This window comes from Vulpes lagopus, chromosome 10 (genome assembly GCF_018345385.1).
Source record: "Vulpes lagopus strain Blue_001 chromosome 10, ASM1834538v1, whole genome shotgun sequence".
NCBI lineage: Eukaryota > Metazoa > Chordata > Mammalia > Carnivora > Canidae > Vulpes > Vulpes lagopus.
In genome coordinates this window covers 78,651,630-78,673,166 of record NC_054833.1, presented here as the reverse complement: position 1 = coordinate 78,673,166, position 21,537 = coordinate 78,651,630, and the positions used below count along the sequence as shown (strand labels likewise).

The window sequence follows — 21,537 nt, the reverse complement described above, 5'->3', positions numbered from 1 at the left end:
ACGATACCTAATATCTAGATTTTGGGTTATTTTTTAAGATTTTATTTATTTATTCACAGGGGGGGGGGCAGAGACACAGGCAGAGGGAGAAGCAGGCTCCCTGAAGGGAGTCCAATGTGGGACTCGATCCCAGGACTCCAGGATCACACCCTGGGCCGAAACGCTAAACTGCTGAGCCACCCAGGGATCCCCGAGATTTTGGATTATTACTACCATTCCCCCAGTAAAAGGAACCAGGGGTTCTTGGGAGAAATGGCTGATTCCAGAGCTGAGGTGGGACAGGTGCAAGAGGAGTCTGAACTATCTTCCTTATTCCAGCAAGTAAGGAAGTGCTCAAGACAAACACAAAAGATGGAAGCATGTCACAAGAAGCCATCCTGGAGGTGTGGTCATTGGCCTAATCTGGAATAGTGTAAACACCATGGTAAATTTAAGAATTGTAATAAATAACAAATCACGGGATAAAACAACAATAATCCATGAATCCATACTGATAACAGTAAAAAAAAAAAAAAAAAAAAAGGAAGAAGAGGGGAAGGCTGTCTTCCTTGAAGTAGAAGAGGTACTGCCTGGGATATACAGAGGGAAGGTGGAGCATAAAGCCAACATTTTTCTGCCACCAGAATCAAGCTTAGAAAGGGAGAACCATCCATTAACGCCTAATCCAGGGGAATGTTTGATGAGAAGACATCTGCAGGTCTTCAAGTGTCTTTCCATCTACTACTCATGGTTGCAAGGGAAAAACATGTGATTACCTGATGGGAAATTGAACAACACCTCGATTAGGTTATCAAAATGAATATTAACAAGCAGGGGCAGGTGCAAGTGACAGAGTGCAGAGTACGTCACTACCATGTAGTCTTCTGGCCCAGAATCTAATCACATGCATTTAAAATTGGGTGGGGGGAGATTATATCCTGCAAAAATATAGTAATAAAAGGCAATGAGAAGCTGGGGAAATTTTTTTAAAGAAAACAAATAGATACAATAACTAAATGCAATACCTGTATAAAATCCTGTACTAGAGAGAAAAGTAATACTACAAAAGGAATTATTGGACCGATGGACAAATTTGAATATAAATGGCATCTTAGGTAAAAACAGTATATCGATGTTAAATTCATTCAATTTGATAATTTTCCTATGGTTATGGAAGAGAATATTCCAATTCTTAGGAATAGGGGCTAAGATATGTGTACCTTACCGTGAAATGATCCAGAAAAAAAATTCATGTACTTGCATATGTATGTACATGCATGTGTGTGTATATAGACCCAGAAACACAGATAATACACAAATAATAAAGCCGATGGGATAAAATATTAGCAATAAAAATATAAGTAAAGGGTGTGGCAGTTTTTACAGTCTTTAAATGTATAATTTTTATATCTTCTCCTGTAATTTTGAGATTCTTTCTAAATTTAAAAAAGATGTTTTTAAAAAGCCCAGCCTAGACTCTGGCACACCAAGGTATGTAACAAAGCCAGTCTGGCCTCACTCTTAAGTTCAGACCCATTCCAGCTCCCTAGATGGCATGCTTTCTAATTCCCAAGGCTAGCGGAGGTTAAAATTAGTTTATGGCTGTCAGTTCTTATTACAGATTCCAACTTCACCTTGTATCTGCCCAGACTGCCTGACTTGGTGGGAGCCTCTGGACCAAGGATGCTTGGGGCAGGCCTTTTTCTTCCTGAGCTCTGGACATCCTCTTCATACTCTGCCTCTGTGCCCGGAATTTGGCCACCAAGACTTGCCTTCGTTTACCTGCCCCACAGATCACTGTACGCTCCTTTCGTTACTTGGCCAACACGAGTCTTCTCTGCATCCCCAAATCCTCTCCCTCTCCATCTGTTGGGCTACATACTCAGCCTGCCAAACCTTCTCCTTCTTTTTAAAAAATATGTGAAGGGCTACCTGACCTGATCTAGCCCATTTGGAAAATGCCTGAACTGCACTCATTCTGCACATTTGTTCTTTTCAGGGAAAATAAAATAGGAAAGAGTGAGGTTTTGCTGGAACACAAAGGCAATATTTATTAGAAGCCATGGGAGGTGTCAGAAGTACAAGGGCTATTGGGGACTTCAGCAGAAAGCTGGGCAGGGTGACGACATCCCTCACTACAGGTAAAAGACAGCCATCCCCACGGCAAACACAGCCACCGCTTGTTTTGACCAAAGCCTTCAGGGAAGATAATACACTGGCTTTAAAACTCTGAAAGCCACAACGTTCATAGCTTAAGCACCCCACTGAAGACTCCACTCCAGGCTGTTCTGCCATAATGGTGCATGTTAAGGGGAGAAAAATCAGAGGTCAGAGACCTCTCTTGGCCTGAGACCTCATCTTCATTTTGTGGCTTATTAGGTTATGTTTACTTCACATTTCAAAAAAATAAAAAAGGATTTCAGCTTGTAAAAAGCATTATAGAAAGCCATTCTCTGTGACAGAATAAAATAAATAAATGAGGAAAAGTGCAGTAAAGGGTAACAAATTATTGGGAATGAAGGTGAGGGTGGAAACCAGGATAGGGCACCAGGAAAATGTGTAAAGTCATGGAAGAGAGGCTATAAAACTGTCCATGAGATTCCTAGAGGTCAAAGCAAAGAAGGAAATAGGATCAGTTCTAAGTTTCACAAGGTTCATGTTCAAATAAAGCCTTTTTCCCCCACTTTGAATCAGAAATGGAGAATGAAAAGGAGCTTTCCTAAAAGCAACCCCAGGTGGTGTCATGGACATTAACATCAGCAGGGTTTAAAAAAATCGAAGGGGCACCTGGGTGGCTCAGTGGTTGAGGGCCAGCTGAAGTCAGCCTTCAGCTGAGGGCGTGATCCCGGGGTCCTGGGATCAAGGTCCATATCCGGCTCCCCACAAGGAGGCTTCTTCTCCCTCAGCCTGTGTGTCTGCCTCTTTCTGTGTGTCTCTCATGAATAAATAAATATAATCTTTAAAAAAAATGGAACAGGGAATTTTCAGTGGCCCTTAATCTATGCTATAAGCATAATACTAAAGCATAATTTAGTAGTATTGCTTTTCGATAGGGTCAAAACAAAGTGACCCAAGTCACCCAAGGCATTTTAAATTCTCTATGAATAAAGCATGCTTTCTTTCTTTTTTTTTTTTTTTAACTGAAGTGAAAAACAAATAAGTGGTATCTTACTATACAGCTATCTGGTGCTTTGGTGTTTTTTTTTTTTAAGATTTATTTATTTATTCATGATAGACATAGAGAGAGAGAGAGAGAGAGAGAGAGATTGAGAGAGAGAGGCAGAGACACAGGCAGAGGGAGAAGCAGGCTCCATGCTGGGAGCCCGTCGTGGGACTCAATCCCGGGTCTCCAGGATCGCACCCTGGGCCAAAGGCAGACGCCAAACCGCTGAGCCACCCAGGGATCCTCGGTGCTTTGGTTTTTTAAGGAATTTTCTAGAATTAAGAAAAAAAGTATAAATGGCTTATCAGTTTACTCATCTGTAAAACAGGATGATGCTGGGTACGACTCATGGAATTAAGTGAATGGCAATACATGAAATTATATGAAAGCACTTTTGGGAAAATAAAATGCTTTGTTCCAGAGGGCAAGCACGGTTATTCCTGAGGTATCAGTCAATCTTCATCAAGGGGATGATAGGAGGAGCAAAATGTGTTTCTTTAATCAAACTCAAAGCTAACAAAAGTCAGAACCAGGTTTCAACAATATTAAAGGAATTTATGTGACAACAACAAAGCATACTTATGAACATTTCATTTAACTAATGGATCACATAGTTTCATTAAGTATTTATTGCACCATGAAAATTCATTACATAAACTCTTAAGAGTATCAGAAAAAAACAAATGTATAAACCTAAAATAATCCCATTAGGTTTTTCATTACTCAGGGCCCCACTTCCACCCAACCTCTAAAATTCTCACCTCTGATTCTAGAAAAATGTATCAGCAGGTGGGAGTACCTAAAGCAGTAATCTGTCCCAGAGGCTGGGTTAGAACCACGCCTGATTCTATCACTGTCTATGTAACCTTAGGCATGTGAGCTACTTAGCTATTCTCAGCCCCAATTTCTTCATCTGTAAAATGGGGAGATCCAGTGGGCCCCAGAGTCCCCAAATGAGAGAACACACAGCCCAGGGAGTACTTAAGAAAGTCCACTAGAGTAAAAAAATCAAACTCTGCAATAACTACTTCAAACTATTTTTATCTGAAAAAAAGGGAAATAGCTTATTACTTAAATATGCAACCTAACAGCACATGTACGCAAATGTATACATAAATATCCCTACCCTGGTATAAGATGCAGGCTTCAAAAACTGATTCATTGATGGGGAGGAGGGAGTGATGACTGGCAGGTGACGGGGGGCCACACAGTGGTTTAGCAGGAGGGACTGACACAGTTCAGGTCTTTTCAAGATGATACTAGCCCAGGAATCATGGCAGGAGGGGAGGCCAGTGATACTAGGGGCAGGGAAGCAAACTGGGGGAGCCTGCATCAATGGAGCTGGTAGGTTTAAAAGCTTATGATCTTCAATTTTCCTTTCCAAAGATGTTCTAGATAAATGAATCTTTTTTTTTTTTTAAAAAAGCAAATAGGGATCCCTGGGTGGCGCAGCGGTTCGGCGCCTGCCTTTGGCCCAGGGCGCGATCCTGGAGACCCGGGATCGAATCCCACATCAGGCTCCCGGTGCATGGAGCCTGCTTCTCCCTCTGCCTATGTCTCTGCCTCTCTCTCTCTCTCTCTCTGTGACTATCATAAATAAATAATAAAAAAATAAATAAAAAATAAAATAAAATAAAATAAAAAAAATTAAAAAAGCAAATATCCCTTCAGCATGAAGCCATTAAATCACAGTTTCTAGAAATCCAATCAATAGAATCCACATTTCCTAAGCACCTACTCTGTGCAGAGCAGCCCCCATGCTATATGCTGGAGCTACAGAGAGACACACACCAAGGCCTGGAGGCTGCTACATCCACAGGGGCAGGGACTGGCCTCAGGTGGCCTTCAAACCTATTCACCAAGACTCCTCTCAGTGGGAAGCTCTTCCTCACTTTAACCCTATCGGCCATATAGGGAGGTGGGCCACACTATTTATTTGCTCTTCAGGAACTGAAAACCCTCCTCTGTCATCCTGGTTCCCTCCGTTGAGGCGTGTTTGAATAACACGGAACTATTGCTACTCCCTGGAGTCTTAAGGGAAGAAAAGCAAGTATTTAATGAGGCCCTGCCAGTGAAGGGGATTTTAAGTAAACAAATGCCCATCTGGCAGCTTCACATGCTGATTTACCTGAACTATATACTGCCATTATTTGCTCTCCTTTCCACAAACTGCATTTCATTATCTTCAAAGTTGACAACGGGAAAGAGAGTGACACTGGCCAACACATGTAAGTGGCGAGCAAAGCGAGTGTGCAACATGCCCCCAAGCTGCCCGGTCCCCCAGGGTGGTCCCCCCAGCAGGGCTCGTGGGAAGCTGTGCACAACCCAGCAGCTGTCCATGAGCTCCTCCCATGACAGCCCCTTCCCGCAGGCCGCCAACAGGTGCCACCTTGTCCCTGCCCAGAGAGCTGAGAGATGGGTGGTATGTGTTCTCCCTTCCTCGACATCCCATTTTAATTATTCTTTCTCAAACACCTCATTTTTACCACCTTCCTTTTGAAAAAAGGGCCCATCATCTTCCTTTGCTTCACTAATGATTTGCTAGTTCAATCTCAATTACCGTAAAATGGGATACATGGATGGCTCAAATTTTCTCCACAAAAGGATCTGCACTTGACTGGAAGCAACCCAATTTCCACAATTATCTCCCTCACAAAAAGCACACACAACAGTGATAACCGTGGGGCTCTGTTTTCCCAGAGCCACAAATAGGGATGGATGCGCTGACAAAGGAGCTCTTTTTTGTTTGTTTCCTGATTTGTGAATGTATTTATTTGAACCTTCTCGCAGAAACATAAAAATTCAATCACACTTGGCAAATACTGAGCAAATCACCCACACGGAAAACCATTTCCTCTCCGTGCAGTTTTCCCCTTACTGTTAAACCCCATAAACTCCTTGGGATCACAGTTCAAACCCCCTTCTAGGGGGAAAGCTTCCCTGATCTCACGCACCCTTCCCCTAGCACGGCAGCCTCTGCTGATGACAGAGGTGGTACAGAGCAGATGCCGCCAAACTCGGCCCCATGGTGGAATCATCTGAGGAGCTGCAAACACTACTCATACTTGTCTGCCATCCTGAGATTCTTATTTAAGAGTCGTGAGGGGGATCCCTGGGTGGCGCAGCGGTTTAGCACCTGCCTTTGGCCCAGGGCGCGATCCTGGAGACCCGGGATCGAATCCCACGTCGGGCTCCCGGTGCATGGAGCCTGCTTCTCCCTCTGCCTGTGTCTCTGCCTCCCTCTCTCTCCCTCTCTCTGTGACTATCATAAGTAAAAAAAAAAAAAAAAAAAAAGAGTCGTGAGGTACCACCGGCTCATTGGGCTGCTTAAAAGCTCCCCAGGTGGTTCGAAGAGGCAGCAACATCTGGGAAGCACAAGCATCTTCAGCACCCAGCGTGACCCCACTCCCTCATACCTGGGTTTGGGCTCAGTGTCGAACCCCCAAGTTTGAATGCATTCACTGCAAAATGAGTAGACTCAGTCTACATACCCGATACAGCTAGGGTATCCCATGACATGATCCACATAAGATGCTTGTCATGGGATGGTAAGTGCTGGTGGCAAGTGGGGAAAATGTTCTGCCCAAAGATGCATGTGCCCTAACCATCCAAATATGATTTAGGTGATATGGATAGTAAGAATTTGGGCTTTTGAACAGAGGAGGTCTCAATGAGATTTGAGGTTTTGAACTGATGAGACAAGGGAGATGCCTTGCCCGTAGTTTGCAGTTGGGCTGGATGGGAACCTTTGGGGACCAGAGAGTGGACTGGGATAGATAGAATGGGACCCACAGATGTGCACTCCCTACTCCAAATCCCAGATGACTGCACCTAGAGGTAATTCCTCACCCAAGGGCCATTCACTGACTGACCAAGCAGCCACAGCTCGGCCTGACACAAAAAGTTAGATCCAACCCAGATATAGGAGAAGATAGGCAGAGTCTCTCAAGAAAGAATCTGAACTCATGAATACAGATGCTGTCCAGTGGTAATGGGACCAGGGGGTAAAAAGATGCCTGGGGAGGAGCCATAAGGCAGCAGCGAACAGCTGAGCACCAGTTATGAGTGAGCACAGGACCGACAGAAGCCACCAAGTATAAAAGAATATATATAATTAGGAGAAACAGATCATTTTCAGTAGAAGTAGTAACTGAGGGCACCCATGGCAGGGAGTAAACAAAGTCTTGTGCAATGGGAGGAAGAAAACTGAGTTGTAGGGGAGAGCCAAGACCGTCCCTGCTAGGAGCTCAAACCTCAGTCTGCTGGAGGCCAGGCGGCGTGTCCATTCTGAGCCAGGGGACAGAGTCCTCCCTGCCATGCATGGCTTATAGTGCTGCACTGCTCCTTGCCAGGAGGGCCTGTAACCAAGAGCCTGCAGAGTACTTATCCATACCCCTCATCTGAACCCTTGAAGACATCACTATTCATATTGTGTAGCTGACAAAGACCAAAAAAAAAAAAAAAAAAAAAAAAACCACAAACATCCCTCCCAGTCTCACAGACTTGCCTTGGGTTTTCAAATCACAGCTCCATAAAGTCCCAGATGTGTGACCTTTGGCAAATCCCTTGACGTCTTTGAGCCGCAAAGTCTATCTCTATAAAGCTGGGAAACCTTACCCCTAATGGTTGCTGAGCAGAATAAATAAGATAATGTACGCAAATTGCCTGGTACTACAGGAGGTATTCATTATATATTGTTTGCTTTCCCTTCCCACGATTTCATTTGCATTTAATTCTTTGGAAGGAAAAGAAAATTTTCTGGTATTTCCTACACTATATGCCCATTAGTTTTTCAATACCTGCCTGTCACAATGAATCAGGAAACAATGACCTAAAACGATTTCTGCTAGGATATGAAATCTGGTGTTAACCTGACCTTCGGGCTCCAGCTGGGTATGCCTTCCCAGCTCAGGTGCTCCTCCTCACTCGAACCAAGTGCTCCAGCCACACTGGGTGGGTCAGACCCCAGAGCACAGCTCGGTCATTCAATGTCATACCTCCTTGCCTCCTCCAGCTCAGCTCTCACTCTGAGGTCGCATGAGTCCATAGTTGACAAACTCCAAACATACTATTCCAGAAGAATTAATAAAGATCATTTACACAAGGGCAAGCTGTGTTGGAGGGAGCCACTGAAGGACACTGCAGTAGCCCAGGGACAGGTTAGCAGAGCTGTTCCCTCTCCTGGGCCAGACAGGGTGAAAGAAGGGAGAGGTGACTGGAACCAGAAGAGAAGGTAGACAAAGTTGCCTTGAAAGGAACAGTGACCTTCAGTCTAGGTACAGCAGGCCCAAGGCATCTCAGCCAGAAGAATGCCCAGAAAGTGGATCAAATCATAGACTTCACTTCCCTCCTTCCCACCCCTCAGCTTCCTGCTGGGACTCATCATTGGCTACTCTAAGATGAGACCAGGGGGCAGGCAGCCCATGGTTGCAATCCACATAGTTAGCCTTCTGGAGTGAGGGCTGTGGGAAAAGAGAAGGGAGTACACCTGGAAGGACAAGGAGAGTCAGCTCAACGCCCAAGGGAAGACTGGCCTCCATGAAAAAGGTTGTCATGGGGCACCTGGGTGGCTCAGTGGTTGAGCATCTGCTTTGGCTCAGGACATGATCCCAGGGTCCTGGGATCGAGTCCCACATCAGGCTCCCTGCATGAAGCCTGCTTCCCCCTCTACCTGTGTCTCTGCCTCTCTCTGTGTGTCTCTCATGAATAAATGAAATCTTTCAAAAAAGAAAAGAAGAAAAGTGTTGTCACAACCCACATGCTTCAAAATTCTTCAGGAACCTCCTGATTACCATCGCCTGGTGACAGTAGAAAATGGAAGGGAGAAGGGGGAGAGGAGAATAGAACCGCATGTGTCAGAACTGTCTATGTGCTGTGGTCTGTGCTGAGTGGTGCACATGCCTCATCTCATTCATCTTTACAATCTGGGATAGTTAGGACCATTATCCCCATTTTGTAGAAATGGAGGCACAGAATTGATGAAACACCAAGCCCCAGGTCCCATTTCTAGGGTAGATTTGGATCTAGGACCCAAGTGCACCTGACTCTAAACAACACAATGTTTCCATAAAACCATCCTGCCTTACATAAATCGTCATTTTGTTATCTACCTGTATCCTGCCCCTTTATGAGCATGAAGGCCACCGGAGGGCATGGATAGTCTTTTATTTCTCTTGTATATATATCCTCTTGCCCTGGGTATACTGATGAGATGCAAAAATGTGCCACAAAAATAAATCACGGAATAAATAAAATCACAGAATCTTTGAAATCCCCACAATCCTATTTTTTCCCCAGTTTAAAAATAACCTGTTTTGCCATATATTCAGAAACTTCTTATCCCTCTTTAAACAGACCCATTTTTTTTTTTAACACACATCTCATATTGGGATTCACAACTCATCACTCCCACAAGAAATACCCTCAGGCTCCTTGTCTATTCAGACAAGCACTTGGTAAATTTGGAAAACAGTTTAGATTAATTTCTGCCTGCCAAGTACAAGGATTCTGGGGAGCCTTCTCTTATACAAAGTTTTAAAAGAAATATTATGCTCATTTCCTTAAGTATATTCAACAAGAATTTTTTAAATGGACTCTGGTTAAAGTCTTTACGACTAATAATGAAAACAACAAAATGATTAATAATACAACCATGGCAGCTCTGTACACCCAACATTCTCTGTGTGTAATATTACCTGGTGAGTATTTCTAAAAGCCCTGAAGTGCCTTCCTGACATTTCATCATTAACTCCTTTTGCCTGCCCTCCTGGGTAGCAAAGGTGAGCTGGTGTGAGCTCCATGTGGAAGTGGAGGCCTGAGGCCCAAACAACTGGGTTCCTCCACTCCGCACTCATCTCCAATTTCATTTACTGAGAAGACAAGAAGCCTTATCAGAACGCAGCAGCAGTCAAAAGAAAGGATCTCCAGCTTTTCTTAGGAGGGTGCCCTTGGGTCTCTCCCTTGTCTGTGCATTCATTTGACATTTCCTTTCCAACGACCATCACAGCTCAACAAGTACTTTCCTTGGTGTCTACTCATTTCACCTCAACAACTCCGTAAGGTAGGTCTTGCTGTCCCTATTTTACCATGTCTGGACAAGGAGAAAAGATGGGCTACAGGTTCCCCCAGCTAGAGATTTTTGAAAATAAGATGGAATCCATAGCTTCTGGATTCTAAGATCTTCTTTTGTATCTGGCAAATACCTGGCTCCTTAGTCTTTTTAGGCTTCCTTATAGATTACCAGCTCTAGCATTAAAATTGATATCTTGAGGAAGGGAGTAGGGGCCAGGATGGGGTGATAGTGAGAGGGCAGGATCTATTTGTAGTATGTTAGCTGGTCCCAACTCTCCCCGCTGGGCCCCAGCTGGCAAGATCTCACTTCTTACTCTATCTGCTGACTCTAGGCCACTCCTACATCCTCCTCTGCTTAATCTCTGTACCTATGCATTACCACCAGGGCCAAGGACCAGAGGGGGGGGGGGCACTGACCTCAATCATAATATCTTTCCCTAGTAATGATGAACTTCAGCCTTTAGTTATTCAGATTTACAGTCTAAATTAGGAGTATTCTTGAAGGATAAAAAGATCAAGGTAAAAGATAACAGAATACTCAATTGCTTCCAAGAGCCAAAGTGATAAATGAATTACTCCTGATTTTTTAGTGGATTTAACTATAAATAGTGAGCCAATCTTAATTAGGTCCCCATTAACTGGTGGTTTCCAGAAGGCAACCAGCCAGTCCTGCAAATAGTCATTCACTCAACACTTGTGATTCTCTAGGTATTACCAGCCAATATCCATCCAAGGAGGAAGGGATACATGATCAGAAGAAGCATTAAAAGATCTCTTCCCCCAGGAATTCCGGAGGAAACACCCACAAAAAAGTACAGCATGAAAAAAATGAGGATATCAAAAACTCCTTTGAAAAATTTCATGAAAGCTACGGATCCCTTCCCCAAGTTCAAGTTAAGAACTTAAGATGTTAAGGTGGGGATTAAAAAAAAAATTCAAAGGTGAAATGTAAAACCAATATTTTAAAAGCACAATTTAAAAACTGTCAATATGATGTGCAATGACTTTTCATCTTTTAACTTTTATCTCACCATTTTGTTGGCACACTGCCACAAAATCACAATAAAGTTAGTCACTTCTGATAGGCTTTTACAGCTAAAAAGTACTTCCACATCTGTGTGTCCAAATAAAATTCTCTTAATAACCTTGGAAAGACACAAAATAGGAATCTTGATTGTCATTTAAAGACGAGAAACATAATTTACCAAAACTCAGCACTACTAGAGCTCCAGTACTTTCAAGGGGCTGTGTCCAAGTTAAGTTCAAGGTCTTTAGGCACCCAGCCTAGAGTGTTTAAGGTTGACAGGATCTTGGATATCACCTCAACTCATGGCCCGGAGTCTTCATTTTGCAATGAAGAAATAGGTCTTAGAGAGATTGAATGGTTTGTCCAAAGTCACCCAGTTAGCAAATCTCATGAAACAATTAACCAGGTCACCAGATTCCTCGTCCATTTCTGATACTGTGATCCGATACATATACCATTCATAACATCATAAAAAGCACTTCCATATGATTTCATATTCCCAATTTCCTTTTTTTTTTAAGATTTTATTTATTTATTCATGAGAGATACAGAAAGAGGGGCAGAGACACAGGCAGAGGGAGAAGCAGGCTTCCTGCAGGGAGCTCGATGCAGGACTCAATCCCAGGACCCAGGATCATGACCTGAGCCAAAGGCAGACGCTCAACCACTGAGACACCCAGATGCCCCTTCCCAGACCATTTCTAACACCATTCACTTTTACAGGATTTCTACTCCAAAAACAAGTTATTCTGGAAACATTTCTAAAAGCACGTAAGGAACCTTTAAAAAGAATTAAAGGACATTAAGACCATGACACACACCGTAGAAGGAACCCTCTGTTCAAAACATAATTTAGCAAAACTCAGCTTCACACAGATGCTTTCTAGACTTAGAAAGCATTTTCCTAGAACTTTAGGTACAGTGAAGAAAGAGCTCAGAAGAACCATCTCCTACCCAGGGGAAATAACCTCAGCATGCTAAAAGCAAACAAAACCTAACAACCTGAGCAAATTAATTTCTAATAAAGAGCTCTACTCCGAGATGAAAAAAAAATTAAATTAAACGTTACATTACCCATGTGGTCATGTTACAAAGCACAGCTCCCAGAGACAGCTGTCTTGGCCCTTGTGGGAGCTGGGAGCCACCCCACAAAGAAGGAAGGACAAAGTACACAGCTGGAATCACAATTACGGAGTTTCAGCGACTGGCAGAGCAGGGGTTTGGTAGGGTGCAATCACCTGGGGAGAAGCAGTTAAGCTTTCTGCCACAATACCATCAGGGCAAAGGGCATCCAAACACAGGCTCCCTCTACTCCAAATGCATTTCTTTACTTATGTCCTTTCATTTCCTGTCTGCCATGCATCGTTCAGTTCTGGGGTTCCAGCTTTTGTCCTAGTGGAGGAAGGCAGGCAGCAACAAAGGAATGTGTACAGCATGTCAGATGTTAAGAAACGCTGTGAAGAAAAGCAAGGAAGGGGAAGGGAATGAGAGGTGCTGGAAAGGGGTACATTTTTTAAATGAGTCAGAGTGTCTTCACGGAGATCACATGGCATTGCACCTTATGCCTGTCATGCGGATGGTTATCTGGAGGAAAGGACATTTCAGGCCAGAAAAGCAAGCCCCAAAGCCCTGAGGCAGAACTGAGTATTTCGGAAGAGTGGTGAGGTAGCTGGCATGGAACAGAGGTGAGGAGGAAAGAAAAGCTAAGGGTGACAACAAGGGCTGGAGGCCAAACCCAAACCCTGGAAAAAGAACCACAGGGGTCTTTGCTCTTGAGGAAAATACAATCCAGCAGTAATTCGTCCCAGAAGGCTTGGTTTTTCAGAACTGGCTTCCTCGCTCACTAGCCATGTGGCCCTGGGAAAATGAGACTTCTGTGAGGCTCCATTTCCTCATTCACAAAATGCTAACAATAATAATCTCATCACATCTCATCTACCCCACTAATGCTACTCCCGAATCATCCCTTAAGATCATTTCAAAATGCTAGAAGCTCATGCCTCATCTCTCTTCCCTCACAGAACAACCACATGGGTTTAATATTTTTATCTCCATGTTTCAGACAAAAACCAGAGACAGAAGGTGAAGTCTTGCTCAAGAAAACACAGGCAGTGTTACAATCAGGATTTGAATGCAGGTCTTTGTGATTTCAAAGGCCACAGCGCCGAGCTGCTGGTATTATGGCTCCCAGGAAGTTGATGGCTAGAAGTGAAATGTCATATGGGAAGGGCCACAAGGCCTTTTGATGGCTGTGGCTGTCCTAATGACACAGTGTGTTTCACGGGACTCTGGAACAAAGTGCTCTCTCCCACCACAAGTGCTGGGCAGTCTCCATGGGGATGCCTTCCAACCCAAGGGTACCAAGATTAAACTCGTCTGGCTTCTCTTATTAAGTCTGAATTCCAGAAGCTTGATCATGCTGGGCATTAAAGCAGTCACCTAGCTCATCAAATCTCTCAGAGTCAAGCCTTAAGGAGAAGAGAGACAGAGACAGAGACAGAGACAGAGACAGAGACAGAGAAAGGAAGACCTCAAACTCTCTGCAGCTCTCTCAAAATAAGGGGCTACTCCTTCTCAAAAGGAAATCTTTCTGCCTCCAGCCCACCTGAAGGAGAGGAAAGGAAATCAGTTCTGCTGAGCAGCACATGTTTATGGCACTGGACCTTGCTCCCAATAAATCAAGATTCAGTTCAGCTCATCAGAAGCTAACATCTGCTTGCTTTTCTTCCTGGACTGTCTCAGATCATTTCTCTCTCAGGCAAAGATCACCGGTGGACACCTCAACTCAAGCTGATTTAACTCGACGGTGACCATGTTAATATGCTCTCTGGGTTTACAAGTCTATCTCTCTTCTCAATTGACTGCAAAACAATGGTAACAATAGATGATGATGATGAGAATGATAAAACTCACAGAAACTATGAGGTGAAGTTAGTCTCAAGATTAATTCCTGGCTTTAATGTTTTTTAACCTCTCTGAGTCCATATTTCTCGTCTCTGAAATGTGAATACTAGTATTTATTTTGTATTATTATTATCACAGAAAAAAAATAGTATGTAAAGTCCCTGGTCCATACTAGTTCCTTAGTAACTCAGAGCTACTACTTTCCATTAAAATCAAGGTAAATGAGATTTAAACAGAATTTTTCCACCCATGATTTCATTTTTTAAAAAATGATTTTATTTATTTATTCATGAGACACAGGGAGAGAGGCAGAGACATAGGCAGAGGGAGAAGCAGGCTCTCTGCAGGGAACCTGATGCAGGACTTGATCCCAGGACCCTGGGATCATGACCTGAGCCAAAGGCAGATGCTCAACCACTGAGCCACCCAGGCATCCCATCCATGATTTCATTTGATCCCCACAACAAATCCTCAGCCCTTGATTTGGGGATCTTCCACTTGGTAGTTGCTCAAAGCTAGAATCTACAGCTAGAATAGAGTTTAGAAATAATCTACGAGTCTCCTTTTACCAGTAGGGAACCTCAGGCCCAAAGAGAGGACATAGTATAATATTATCTAAGCAACCGCCTTCTATAGTAATTCAGAAACCCCTTCCTGATGATGAACTCAGCCGAAGACAGCAGGGCATCACAAGCTAAATGCCGTGGGGAATGCCAGTAGGGCATGGACCAATGCACCCAGGATCAAAGTGAGTTGTTGTGATACCCAGAATCACATCCAAAGGCTTTATTAAAATTCCATTTTACACGAGAGAGTAAAGAGTCCCGTGCCTTGCATGCAAAATGGCCCCTGCTTGCTCTGGACTCTTGCTCAGGCCAAATGCACTGGAGGTTCTAATTGGCAGAAGTGGCTGGTGGGCAGAGTCCATGTATAAACTCCCATCCCCGCTACTTTACACCTGTTTCTCCACTTGCTCATTATCCCAGGCTTCCAGGCCTGTTCCACATTCAGTCTAATTGAACAGGGGCAGGGCCAATGGGGTCTGAACCTCCAGGGCACTCACTCTCCTCAGGATCTTGCATGGGACTGTTTGTTCAGCAATCCTGGGGTAAGGGCCCCCTGAAAAGAAGGTTCTGTGCCTTTCTTTTTTTTTTCCTTTTTTAAAAATTTATTCATGATAGACACACACACATACACACACAGAGAGAGAGAGAGAGAGAGAGAGAGAGAGAGAGAGAGGGGCAGAGACACAGGCAGAGGGAGAAGCAGGCTCCATGCCGGGAGCCCGACGTGGAACTCGATCCCGGGACTCCAGGATTGCTCCCTGGGCCAAAGGCAGGCACGAAACCACTGAGCCACCCAGGGATCCCCCGGTTCTGTGCCTTTCTATCTCATTTTCCAGAAGCAGACTGGGCATGAAAATTAAGGAGGCAGTGCCCCATTTTTCATCCACCTACTGTTTCTGTGGAAAGAATGCTTAGACTAAATGTTAGTGAGAGTGGGGTGAAGCCAGTTGAGGATGAGTCCTTAGTGGGTGGGAGAGAAAGCACACAGGTTTGAGCCTGGTCCATGACCATCTCCTCTGGAGGGATCCGAGGGAGCTGCAACTTCCCTGAGCCCTCTCACAGTTCCTACCTTGTGACCCGCAGACACCCCAAGCACTTCTTCCTCTATAAAAAAATGTTAAAGTTATATTCTTTTCTGATTTGCAAAGAAATTAAAACATTTTTGTGGGTTCCTAGAAGTCCTGTGAGGCCTGAGGCACTGTGCTGCTGTGCTAACAGCTAAGTTGGCCACGGTTCCTTAACCAACAATGGAACGTCCTCCTGCCACATACTGAGCATTAGTGGTTTAACCTGTAATGCCCTGAGCACCATGCCTGGTATCCAGTAGACACTCAGTGTCTCTAAATAATCATACTGCTGCTATTACTCAGAAAATATAACTTTGCCATTCTTCAGAAATAACAGGATTATGAGTCTTTTAGAAGAAGAGGCATGAGTTGGTTCTCTCTGTGACTTCTCATTTATCAACCCCTCAAAATTTCCTAATAGCTGTGAGAACAGAGCCATCTCTCAAAAGATGCACATACCAAATAATGACAATGAGCTTGAAAGGCAACATTTTCCCACCAAAGAGAAGCTTTACCAAAACTGTCTTTATTTGCTACTAATTTTTTGAAAATATAAAAATATCAGGGCACTTAACAAAAAAAATCAATGTCCCAGGATGTATGGGCAGAAACTGCAGTTGGAGCCATGAAGCTCTGGGAAGCCCACCTAGCCTGGAAAGTCCTGTGTAGCCAAAGGAGATGTGGCCACTCCATCACACTTCAAGCCTCCAGCTCCCTTTTTCTTTATCAGGGACTGATGTGAGGGACGACCTGAGGCTCATAGATTCACTGAGCCATTTCCCAAGGTTTCCCACAGAGCTTTCTCTTCCTTAATAACTGTCTTCAGGGACGCCTGGGTGGCTCAGTGGTTGAGTGTCTGCCTTTGGCTCAGGTCGTGATCCCGTGGTCCCAGGATTGAGTCCCACTTTGGGCTCCCTGCAGGGAGTCTGATTCTCTCTCCGTTTCTCTCCATGAGTAAATAAACAGAATCTTTTTTAAGGGACGCCTGGGTGGCTCAGCGGTTGAGTGTCTGCCTTAGGCTAAGGGCGTGATCTTGGTGTCCCAGGATCGAGTCCCACATTAGGCTTCCTGCATGGATCCTGCTTCTCCCTCAGCCTGTGTCTCCGCCTCTCTCTCTGTGTCTCTCATGAATAAATAAATAAAATCTTAAAAATAAAAAACTTTTTAAAAAAACCCAAAAACAATGTTCTTTAAAAATAAGGGCTGGATAGATGAAAGGGAAGACAGGTGGAAGGCAGGATGGAAAAAATCCAGTGAAATCGTTCTCAAAGTACTCCATAATACAGTGGTCCTCAATTGCCTGAAAAATCATAGTGACTATTAGTATCATAAAATCTTGGAGATATCATTTGATAAAGAAACCTTTTTTTGTTTTTATGACCAGAAATCCCGAATTTGTTTAAGCCCAGTTTTTCCCCTTGGCATAACTATAAATATCCCATCTGATGTGGGAAATGACCACCTTGGCCATCTTTCTATTGCTTCTGCTTCTGGGTCTCTGCATGTTGTTCATCTTCTTGGTCCCTTCTTGTCTTACATGTCTCCCCTCAAATGCCCTTCTTACAAGTGCCCTTCCCAGAACATCTGCCCTACAACAGCCTTTCCATGTCCCTCCTCCCAGTCTCTCTCATTTCAACCTCTCTTTACTGTACAGTATTTACTTCATCTGAAATATATCAATAACGTGTGTGAAGACAGTCTATCCAAGCCCTTAAGGGCAGGTAGTTTTCCTGACTAGTTCACCTTATGTTCACTGTGATGAGAAGAGTAGAGTCAGAGAGGACACCTCAATAATTAAGGCTGGACAGCTAGATAGATGGGGGAATGACTGGATGGATGAGCACAACACTTCACTGTCATATTTGGTTTCCCCATCTATGTTGGGGGACTGAATATTTAAAGCTCATGCCAGTGCTGTTCTTTTAAGTATAGCAGCTATAAAGACATCCTTTATTAACCATTCATCAAATGGCAAGGAAATTTTCCTGATGTTTCTTTAACTTTATCTTTAAAACCACTTTATGGTGGGGGGGGGGCACCTGGGTAGCTCAGTGGTTGAGCATCAGCCTTTGGCTCAGGTCATGATCCTGGGGTCCTGGGATTGAATCTCACATCAGACTTCCCACCAGGAGCCTGCTTCTCCCTCTGCCTATGTCTCTGCCTCTGTGTGTCTCTCATGAATAAATAAAATATTTTTAAAAATTAAAAAGAAATAAAACCACTTTATGGGGTGCCTGGGTGGTTCAGTCAGTTAAGCATCTGCCTTCCTCTCAGGTCATGATCTCGGGGTCTTAAGATCAAGTCCCACGTCGGGCTCTCCGCACAGCAGTGAGTCTGTTTCTCCCTCTCCCTCTTTGATCTCTCTGGCTCTCACACTCTCTCAAATAAATAAAATCTTTAAAATAAATAACAAAACCACTTTATGGGAGAAATGTTGCTATCCCAATGTAAAGATGCCACAACTCTAGGCAAAAGCTGAAATCGCCTACTGGGAAATGGCAAACATTGCCAGTCTACGCCAGTGCTGTTCCTACTGCATTATAAGCCTATAAGCCAGAAAGAAATAATGATTTTCACTTCTGCAAACAAAACAAAACAAAAAACAAAACAAGCCATGACTGTAAAAGGAACAGGAAGGAAAGGTGAGGTAACTCTGCACATAATTCAATTCACTATGTATTAGTCTATGCCTGGAAAGCAAGAAGCACTTCCTGAGTTGGTCAGTGGTTTCAAAGAGCCTAACTTTAGACATATACAATTGTCTTCTACTTTTTAATCATATCTCTTGCATTTTATTTGCAGCACTTCTCTAAATCATCTCTGCACATGACAATCGGGCACTATCCCCTTCCCCCCTCACCTGAAGAGATTATTTCCTCTGGGAGGGCAATCACCGGACAAATGCCAGGCTGTAGAAGGTGTTTCTCCAGCAGCAGCATCTGTCTTGTTGGCAGGCTCCTCGGGCAGTTTTACTGGCAGCATTCAAATGGCCAGGGGGCCAGTCGGAGCGCAGCTGCTCACAAGCTCTCAGGTGGCCTACACACCTCTTCCCAGATGTCTCAAAATGAAGAAACTGGTCTGGACCCACCTCAAAAGGTGAAGATCGGCCAAAGCCAACTCTAGCTTAGTCAGAACCATCTGGGCCAATCCTAGTTTCTGGTAGGAGCCAAGTAATTCCCATGATCCTCTTTGTTAGACAAATTGGCAATACCCACCACTTGTACCTGTATAAGAGCACAAGGCACCTGATTCTGGGGTAACAGGCAAATGTATGCTGTGGTGGGCAGCCTCTGAAATAAATGGCCCCCATAATCCCAGCCTCATAGTACCTATACCATTGATAATCCCTTCCCCTGAGTGGGAGCTGGACCTAGTGGCTCGTTTCTTTTTTCTTTTTTAAGATTTATTTATTTGTTTATTTATTTATTCATGAGAGAGACAGAGAGAGAGAGAGAGAGAGAGAGAGAGAGAGGCAGAGACACAGGCAGAGGGAGAAGCAGGCTCCATGCAGGGAGCCTGACGTGGGACTCGATCCCAGGTCTCCAGGATCACACCCCGGGCTGAAGGTGGTGCTAAACTGCTGAGTCACCCAGGCTGCCCTAGCGGCTCATTTCTAATAATCAGAATACAGCAAAAGCGAGGTCACTTACTAAATTAGGTCATGGAAAGACTGTAGTTGCCTTCTTGCTGGCCAGCTCTTGCCCTCTCATTTGCCTGCTCTGATGGAAGCCAGCTGCTATGTTTGTAAGCTGCCCTACAGAGAGGCCCATGGAGCAAGGAACTGACGGGGCCTGTGCAGAACTGGAGCCTGCCAACAGTCACCATAGTGAGCCTGGAAACAGAACCACCCCAGGCAAACCTGGAGATGGATGCAGCAGCCCTGGCCAATGCCCTGACTGCAGCCCTGTGAGAGATTCTGAGCCAGAGCACCCAGCTCAGGCCACCCACTGAAACGGGAATAACAAATGTCTGCTGCTTTAAGGTGTGAAGCTTTGGGGATAATTTGTTTTTTTAGCAATAGTAGATGCTTTTGTTTTACTTTATTTTAAAGATTTTATTTATTTATTTGAGAGAGAGAGACAGAGCACGACAGAAGAAGAGGGAGAAGCAGACTCCCTACTGAGCAGGAAGCCTGATGGGGAACTCGATCCCAGGACCCAGAGATCATGACCTGAGAAGACACCTAACCGCTTAACCAGAGGAGCCACCCACGTGGCCCAGCAGATGCTTTACAAACAGAAAACACTAATTCTTTAAATCACGTCAATACAAGTACTTTTTTCAAGCCTGCTCAAAGGTCACCCCCAGGGGCCTATGCTAATCACCCAAATGAAAATGACACATCACTTCTACCTACTTCCCATACCACTGCATGCTGTACCAGCTTTTCCCACTTCCTCCAATTTTAAACATGCTCTAGAACACTCTGTCACTCAAAGTGTGGTCTTAGAATCAGCAGCATCAACATCACACGGGGGTTTATTGGAATGCAAATCTTAAAGGAGTATTCCAGACCTAGACCCAGTAGGTCAAAATCTGCATGAGGGGAAGATTCCCAGGCTATTTACAGGTACATCAACATCTGAAAAACAGTCTTCTAACATTCTCTTAGATTTTCTTATTTATTCAATCTTAGTGGGTTTTTTTTTTTTTCTCTTTTTCTGTCTCCTACCCTCCTCCCAACCTCAGTGAAAAGCGGGATACAGAAGTCCTTGTTGATCCTGATTTCTACCATTTGGAAGTATCCATTCTGCATTTGTAAACACAGAAAGAGACACAGGGGGGCCTAGGCTTACCAAATTTTATAATCAATACCACTTTAATCTGTGCTCATTTGGAATGGGTTTCTCGAATTCAGTTTAACCTACCTGCTGCAGGTTAGAAGGTCTCCACGTCATTAGCACTGGAGAGCCCCACCTGTTCCTCCACCTGGAAGCTCTCAGGGGGTAGTGACAGCACTTAGTGTATCACTTTGTCTTTTCAGAAGTGTTGCAAGGCCCTAGGGCAGCTACTAATTACTAGACCTGTTACTACTGAGTGTGCTCTCCTGTCTCCAAGAACAGCATGTTTGGAGACTGGCAAGGAGAGCTTTGGAAATGGGCTTCTTCATCCTGGCAGAGCTCACGGTCCAGCTCCCGAGAGCTAGTATCCGCAGCTGAGGACGACGGGAGCACAGATCTGGGTCAGAGTCGGCAGCTGCACACAAGAGCAATTGGATGACTCTTCCGTGGCAATTTTTCTACCCGCCAATTTGGAATCCAGGCACTTCCTCCATGTTACTCACTGATGAATGGTGCCTGGGTACAGGCTAAGGCAACCTGAAGACATCAAAAGCCCTCCCTAATTCCCCTGCTCCTTTCCCTGAATGTTGTCCATATCTTGCCAAATAACATCCCCCCACCCCCTGCAAATTCAAATCCTTCGTGTCATCTTTCTGTGGCATCCAAATACATTTTCACTGATATGCTAACATTAGAAAACTTCTTAACCTACACTGCCTCTTCCCCTTGCCCACCTCCCTTAGAGATGTTGCAAAGCCAGATACTTGGTTTCTCAGCTTCCCTTTCCGGCTAGAAGTGGCAATACAATCCAGTTCGGTCAAATAAAGAGTGACTGGGGAGAGAGGGGGTCTCACTGTGTGGGAGTTCCTTCTGGCAAATTGTTGTTTGCTTTTGTTTTTACCTCTGATAAAAGAAAGGAGACAAATAATGAAAGCTCTATTGTACCATCCTGGCTGCCTGGTTTCTTTCTATTTTCAGT

The 21,537-nt window shown here is 44.3% G+C and overlaps 1 protein-coding gene across 8 annotated transcripts in view; it reads right to left on the bottom strand.

Annotated features, from left to right (window-relative positions):
* The window catches only part of DAB1 (DAB adaptor protein 1), a 292,435-nt gene extending 279,953 nt beyond the window's left edge, over positions 1-12,482 (bottom strand). For 2 of the 8 annotated variants that reach the window (XM_041772823.1, XM_041772824.1), the window contains exon 1: positions 12,315-12,480. The gene's annotated coding sequence lies outside the window, so the exon portion shown is untranslated. Of the gene's footprint in view, positions 1-12,314 lie in introns of all 8 variants that reach the window. The other 6 variants (XM_041772816.1, XM_041772817.1, XM_041772822.1 and 3 more) reach the window with 5 other exon arrangements.
* Positions 12,483-21,537: the final 9,055 nt, after the last annotated feature.